Source organism: Prorops nasuta, unplaced genomic scaffold (assembly GCF_024137725.1).
Source record: "Prorops nasuta isolate Cenicafe-Biocafe unplaced genomic scaffold, Cenicafe_Pnas_1.2 PNAS00006, whole genome shotgun sequence".
Classification (NCBI taxonomy): domain Eukaryota; kingdom Metazoa; phylum Arthropoda; class Insecta; order Hymenoptera; family Bethylidae; genus Prorops; species Prorops nasuta.
This window is the reverse complement of record NW_027116803.1, coordinates 10,246,158-10,253,400: the sequence shown is the minus strand read 5'-3', so window position 1 is coordinate 10,253,400 and position 7,243 is coordinate 10,246,158. Positions and strand designations below refer to the sequence as shown.

The window sequence follows — 7,243 nt, the reverse complement described above, 5'->3', positions numbered from 1 at the left end:
CATGCCGGTATTTTGCGTACTCAAGATTGAAGAAAGCTTAAATGGAGTATAAAAATATTTTAACAGGAGGAGAAGAGGTAAATGGCGCAAAAATAAGTTGTCACGTTATCCAACATATATTTTGCTACTTATAGATTGTTCCATCTTTACGGGCAAGATTTTCCAGCAACATGAAATATAGGACTGTAATCTAGCTGAAACAATGTTCAAAGATGTCCCAACTTCATTGGATAAAAACAGTTATAAGAGGTCCTTTGTGTGTTTTTTTTTAAAAAACTAATTTTAAGAATAAGAAACACTGTTTTTATGTATAATTGAAAGAAGCATTTGAACTTAAGCGAGTAAAACTTAAAATTAGATGAGACATTCTTGGTAGAGTGAGTTTACTTTCACCCTCCTCCATTTTTCTAGCATCTTTAAAATGAACCAGGACACATTTTTAAATCGCCGAGGGCCATCATTCCGCAAAATTAACTAATTTTTTAAATAATGCGAGCGAATTAATCTTCCAGATTTCTGAAAGCTTGTTGGATTTTTTCGTGACGTTGATAGAAGTCTGATCAAACCTTTGCTTCAACGTCTTTTACAGGCTTCTAAGAGAGATAGATCCTTAGATATGAATACGATAGACAATAATGTGAAAATAGTTGTAATAAATTTATCTTAAACTTCATAGAGCTAAGTTGATAGAGAATGTTTACCATGCCATTCCGAATAACGTTCCACGTAATTTTATTATTGTCTGACTGAGCTGTCGAATGTACGGCTTGCCTAGCCATATCGTAAAAAGCGATCATATTTCGCAACATCCCCGCGGTTTTGTAAAATGGAGAGAGACGATCGTATATAGTGTAGCTAGAGGGAAAAAAGAAAATGGAATTTACAGAGATAAACACTCATAATTTGCACGTTATACACTCGAATCGTCGCAATTACCTGCTTTGTTACAAAAAGTCGTCTTTTAACAGCTTGGCAACTTTCAGGGTTATTTTGTCTCTTTAAGCTACAGAAGCTTTACCAACCAATTGCACGATTTTAGACAAATCTTATTCTCCCTGAAGAATCTCATAAACTTTTCTTGTCAGCAGGACAAATTCAGAGAAATTCTTGTCGTAGAAATTGTTCAAGGCTCTTAAATATTTACTGCAGGAGATAGCATCCCCTGCTTTGCCAATGTGCTCTTGTGAATAATTTCAAACAAATCAACACCATTGATGTAGCTGCAACTTTTAACATTTTATAAGTTGAATTCCCAAGATGTGTAGTATTGGACAAGCAAGGCACATATTAACACCCTTTGGAATATAAATAATGAGCTCATTGATGTCTCCGAGTGGATGATGAATACCAATAAAAATGCTGCCCAGAATTTCAGGCCGCAATTCAACAGACAAGGGTTTTCCTGTTCTGAGTAGTAGATCTCGTACAGTCACATCATTGATTTCCTTGTAAATCTATAATAAGTAAATAAGTATTTACATAGGTTATGAGTTTTTAAAAGAGATTATAACTCATAATAATCAGAATATATTAATTCCAAAATGGTAGCTGTATCACCTAATTGAATAATTCCTCCTATTAATTCATGATAACCTACTCGTATACTAACTCGTATAAAGCTGAACCAGACATCTTTTCTACTATATCAACTAAAATAAAAAAAATGAAATATTACTATAATGGTAAATTTTAAGAAATTATTGTATTAATAAATGTATAAAAATAATTAACTAACCGGCTGCAGAAACTTCATAGGCAGATCCAAATTTTCCTTCTCTCTCCCCATTTTTAATTTTTGGTAAACCACAGCTTGTCATTGTTAAATATTAAATAAAAGTAAACATAAGACATATAAGTGTAAGTTTTTATGAAAGTGATATTAAACAGTATTGGGAAAACCATATAGTACCTTTAGTCCTGTTGATACATAGCTTTTAATAATAGCTTTAATTCAGTTTACTCATAAGTATTCATAAAAGATTGCCATAATGCATCTTCGGTATTGAATAGACGACAATGTAAAAATAACAAAGCTCCTTTGCATAACTAATATTTATGCGTACCATTGTGTCTTCAATCACTCTCCTTATATTAGAATTCAGGAAACAAACTGCAACATATATAATACAAAGAATCAATCTCTTTTAAAGTAAAATAATTATATACTTTTATATGACATACACAATACTTATCTGATATTTCTTCCTGATAACTTGCGTATAATTACATTACAAATGATTACTTCTGTAGTTCATTCGTAATACTAATTTCTTTGCCGGCAATAACCTTTCAGGTAAATGTCAAGACTTCCGAAAATAAATATAATACTTTTCCTCATTCCTCTGTCTGTGTTAACTTTAATTACACTTTTCAACACTAGGGTGTGCCTTATTCGAATAACAAGTCATATTCACATTTATTGTAGATGGCCATGCGCCACCGCCATTTTGTCCTAGCCCCGGGATTCATAAACAAAACTTAAGCTCAAATTCAAGCTTAAGACGGGTAAAATCTATAGTCTACGTCACACATCTTACAGGTTTCAAGGTGAGCTTGAACTCAAGTTCTGTTTATGAATCCCGGCCTAGAAATTTTTCGGGTAAAATAGCCATTACCTGCTGTACCTGCCGCCCCTGCCTGCCTTACCGACGCTTCCCCCTCCGCCACGCGACAGCTGGGAACCCGCTGCTTCCTGGTCGGCGTAAAGGTAGATGATGAGCATTTCTCCATCCTCCCCTCCCGGTTTTTCCCTCGAAACCTACCGCGACGTGGTTCGTACCCTCCCCCTACAGGTCTTTTTATTAATTTTGCATTCCTACGGTCTACAGCACACCGGGTATCCCTCAATTCTTCGCGATCGGCTTTTTAGGTTCCGAAGGCGTTTTTTATTAGGAGATATATCTATTCCGTGGGAAATGGACCTCGACGTTCGGGCCGCCGGGAATAGGACCGAGTCCTTCGAGAGTGACCATAGTGGTGATTCCTACTATCGGGACTCCATGCTCGCGCCGGAAATAGTCCATCGACCTCTACCGAGTCTGACCTTCCCCGCGGATTATGAATCCCCCCCCCGCCCAAATAAATACCACCCCTGCGTCAAATCAACACTTAGCTCCCCCATTGGACCCCCTAGATCCCGGGAGATTCAGTTAATAGACCTGTTGAGCGAAGAAATCCCTCCCACCCCGCGTCGCAATATAACCCAACTTCGTCGTAGCGTAGTTAGATCTTCCTCCCCTGTCGCGACTACCATTGCCGAAGATTCGAATTCGCGTTTTCAGGAATCAACGAGGACGGAAGCAGCCCACCGGATCAACCCCTTTTACCCTTGTTTATTTTCAGGAACATCAGAACCAATTTATAAGAATGTGCCCTTCGCCCCTCCCGCCGATCAACCCCCACCCCGACCGACTAAGCTCTCTTCGTTTCAGGTTTCCCGTGCCCCAGATCGTGTGCCGCTACCCCGAACGCTACCCGCTACCCCTCTGACGCATCCACCTCCTACCCCGAATCGCCCTACCTTTCCCCTTCCTTCCCGACCCACCCCTCTCCCCCGCAACCCTTCTCCTTTGTGGAATTCTGCTTCAATCCTTCATAGTACGTATACTATGGCCCCGTCCCATCCCAATCCCCTTCCTCCCCCCTTCCCCCTTTACTGCACGAACAGAACCAACATGAAGCGACGCAGCCAATGGCAAGTCAGGCTTCATACCCAGTACGTTTTAATACAGAATCTAGCACCTCTTAACTCCCTATCCATACCCCCACCCCTATGTCCACCCCTACTTTTATTCCGGAAGGGCCCAAACCACCCCCCCAGAACACCACCCTTCGGAATTTTGACCCTTATTATATGGATTCTTCCTAAATGTCCGAAACCCTTACTCCAGAGATGCGTGCGTGGGATAACCACACCAAATATATGCCCATTTTTACCGGACAATTCGACGAGGACCCTCGGGAGTTCCTAGCCTCCCTACATGAATTCATCCGAGGTCGAAACCTAGTGTCCTCTGTCGTCTTGCCTGCCCTTCCCGCTGCCCTCGCCGGAAACGCGTTAAGTTGGTTCTGATTGGAAAGTCCCGCGTGGACAGAATATTACGATTTCGTCAAGGCCTTCTCCAAGACTTTTACCATCAAGTATCCCGCCTATGCCGTACGTCGAGAAGCCTCCGCCCGGACCCAAGGACCACAGGAACGACCTCTCGAATTTATTATGAAGATTAGGAAAATTCTGGAATGCATGGACCCACCAATGGAACTGGAGCAGCAACTGGATATAACGTACTACAACCTGCTTCCAGTGTATAGGCAGAAGATTACCAGAGAAGGGCTGTCCAGTTACCACGACTTATTAAGCGAATGTCATCGAGTAGACACCAGAAGGTTGGCTGATCGTTCCAAACATATTCCCCCTCCCCTGCCGTCGCGTCCCTATTCCCTGTCGAAGCCTATAACCCTGTAACCAGTCCCTGTAACCCTGCTGCTCCAGTGAAAGCCGAATTAACCCTTGTCCAAGGAAAGAGACCCACTATTACCTTCCCTCCCAGCCCTCCGACCTCCCGCAAATCACCCCTACCGACACCCGCCAAGTCCAAACCCTCCAAAGGCCAAACTAACAAACCTGTGAAAACCTTTAGCAAAATTACCCCTCCTCCCCTGCCGGATGCCCCTCTTGACCCCACTCTACCCCTCTCTGGAAGCCCAGCCACTGGAAATCCGGATATGCAGAAGATAAGGCCACCCCCGGACACCTGCTGGAATTGCCACCGTTCAGGACATCATTTCCTAATGTGCTCTCATCCCCGAGGAAAATTCTGCTACAGCTGTGGACAAATGGGCAAAATCACCAAGACATGCCCCAACTGTAAAGATAAGCAGAGCTCGGGAAACGATCGAATGGGACATCGTTAGGACTCGACGATATGACCCCCGACCCCAAGAGTCCCAATACCGCCCTGAATTCCCTCCTCGAACTCTCCCCTGCCTCTCCCATTGAACACGATCCCCGATATTTCCTGAATTTGCGTATTGGCCAGCACACTTTTCCAGCGCTGCTGGACAGTGGTGCTGCACCCTTATATTTTGGAAAAAGATTAGGAGACCTCCTGAAGAACCACCTACGACACATCGTAGTGTATATCCAGGTTGCCAACGGAGCTGTCAAACCAGCCCAAGGAGAAGCCCGAGTCCAATTCCATTTGGATGGACAAGAAGAAGTCCTTGCGATTCGCGTGTGTAAAGCTCTAGGAAACTACTGCATCCAAAGAGTGGATTTTTTGGAAGCACTGCGGATCACCCTGGACTTCGCAAACCTGACTTGACGCACTCCTACCTCTTCTCCTCAACCCTTACGCCCTCCCTCCCCCACTGAGACTCCCGTGGAACTTACCATTGCTGGCCTAGCCCTAGTTGCTCCCTCTCCTACCGAAAAAGAGACCTTTCAAGCCCTCTGCCAAACTTTTATGCCCACGTCCAACCAAGCCCTTCCCCCTACTCCCCTCACCTCCCATTATATTGACATCCAAGGTCATCCTCCCATTAAAAAGCGTCCCCGTCGCCTATCCCCTGCCATGCTGAAAGTTGCGCACGCCGAAGTTAAGGACATGCTGGCCGCTGGAATCATAGAACCATCCAGTAGTGCATGGAGTAGCTGTCCAGTAATTATCAAGAAAAGTACTGGGAACTTCCGTTTTTGCATCGACTACCGTAATGTCAACAGAGTAACCAAGAAGGACGCCTATATCCTGCCAAATATCGACGCCATTCTCGATGGATTGCGCACCGCCCGCTATATTACCAAGTTTGACCTGAGCCAAGTCTATTTCCAAGTCCCTGTTGATCCCGAGTTCCGAGAAATCACTGCCTTTACCGTTCCCGGAACCGGTCTTTTCCAATTTACCCGAATGCCCTTTGGCCTCACCAACGCCCCCGCTACATTCCAACGCCTAATAGATAGGCTTATCAAACCAGAATGGTCTACCCACGTCTTCGCATACCTGGACGACATCATCATTGTCAATGAAATTTTCGAAGATCATGCGGAGAACGTGGAGAAAATAAAAAAAGCCCTGAAAATTGCCAAGTTGACCGTCAACCCCGAGAAGAGTGAGCTGTGCTGTCAATAAGTCAGCTACTTGGGCTATATCATCGATAAGGAAGGATTGAAAGCCGACCCCGAGAAAACCGCCCCCGTCGTACAATACCCCGTCCCGCAAAACATTAAGGAGTTACAGCGTTTTCTAGGAATTATGGGCTGATACGCCCGTTTCATAGAAAAATTCTCCGAGTATAAGGTCCCATTGACGCAACTACTAAAGAAAGACGCACCCTGGCAGTGGGAAGAAGGTCAACAAACCGCCTTCGAACCCTTAAAGTCCGCCCTGTCCTCCACCCCTGTCCTCCTTCGCCCCGATTTTTCCCAACCCTTTATCGTCCAAACCGATGCCAGCAACTCCGCGATCGGTGGTGTCCTTACCTAGTTAAGCCACGGAATTGAGCTTCCTGTGGTGTTCGCGAGCTGAGTGCTGACCCCCGCAGAACGAAACTACTCTACCACGGAAAAGGAGTGCTTGGCGGTATTGTGGGCAGTGAAGAAGTTCCGTCCCTACATAGAGGGCACGGCATTCCGAGTAATTACCGACCATAGTAGTTTGCGGTGGTTGCAGCGGCTACGCGATCCCACTGGAAGACTCGCCCGTTGGGCCCTAGCCTTACAATCGTTCGATATAACGATCGAACATAGAAAAGGTTCAGCTAATGTTGTACCCGATGCCATTTCCCATATGTACCACTCCCTTGTCACCGCTCTTGCCACCATAGGTTCCTCCCAAAATCAATGGTATCTTAATCGCCTGAAGAATGTACAAGAAGCTCCCTGGAAATACCCGGATTGGCAAGTTCACGAAGACATGCTGTACTATCATCGCCCTAATCCATTAATAGAACTAGCCCTGGAGGATATGAACGATTGGAAATTAGTTTTACCCCTCGAAAATCGCCCCCGAGCCCTGAGCGACGCACACGATCCTCCCCCGTCCAGTCATTTAGGAATCGAGAAAACTTACGCCCGCCTCGCTAAGATTTCTATTGGCCAGGAATCTATCAGTCCGTAGTTAAGTATATCCGAAACTGCCGTGCCTGCCAAATCCACAAACATTCCACCCAAGGCGCTCCAGGCAGGACTAATGCGCTAACGAGTCGTCGAGGAACCGTTGACATTAGTGGCCGCAGATATCATGGG

General features: G+C 44.8%; 1 pseudogene; it reads right to left on the bottom strand.

Moving 5' to 3' along the window:
• Positions 1 to 500: 500 nt before the first annotated feature.
• LOC136774353 (V-type proton ATPase catalytic subunit A-like) lies at positions 501 to 1,817 on the bottom strand (annotated as a pseudogene).
• Positions 1,818 to 7,243: the final 5,426 nt, after the last annotated feature.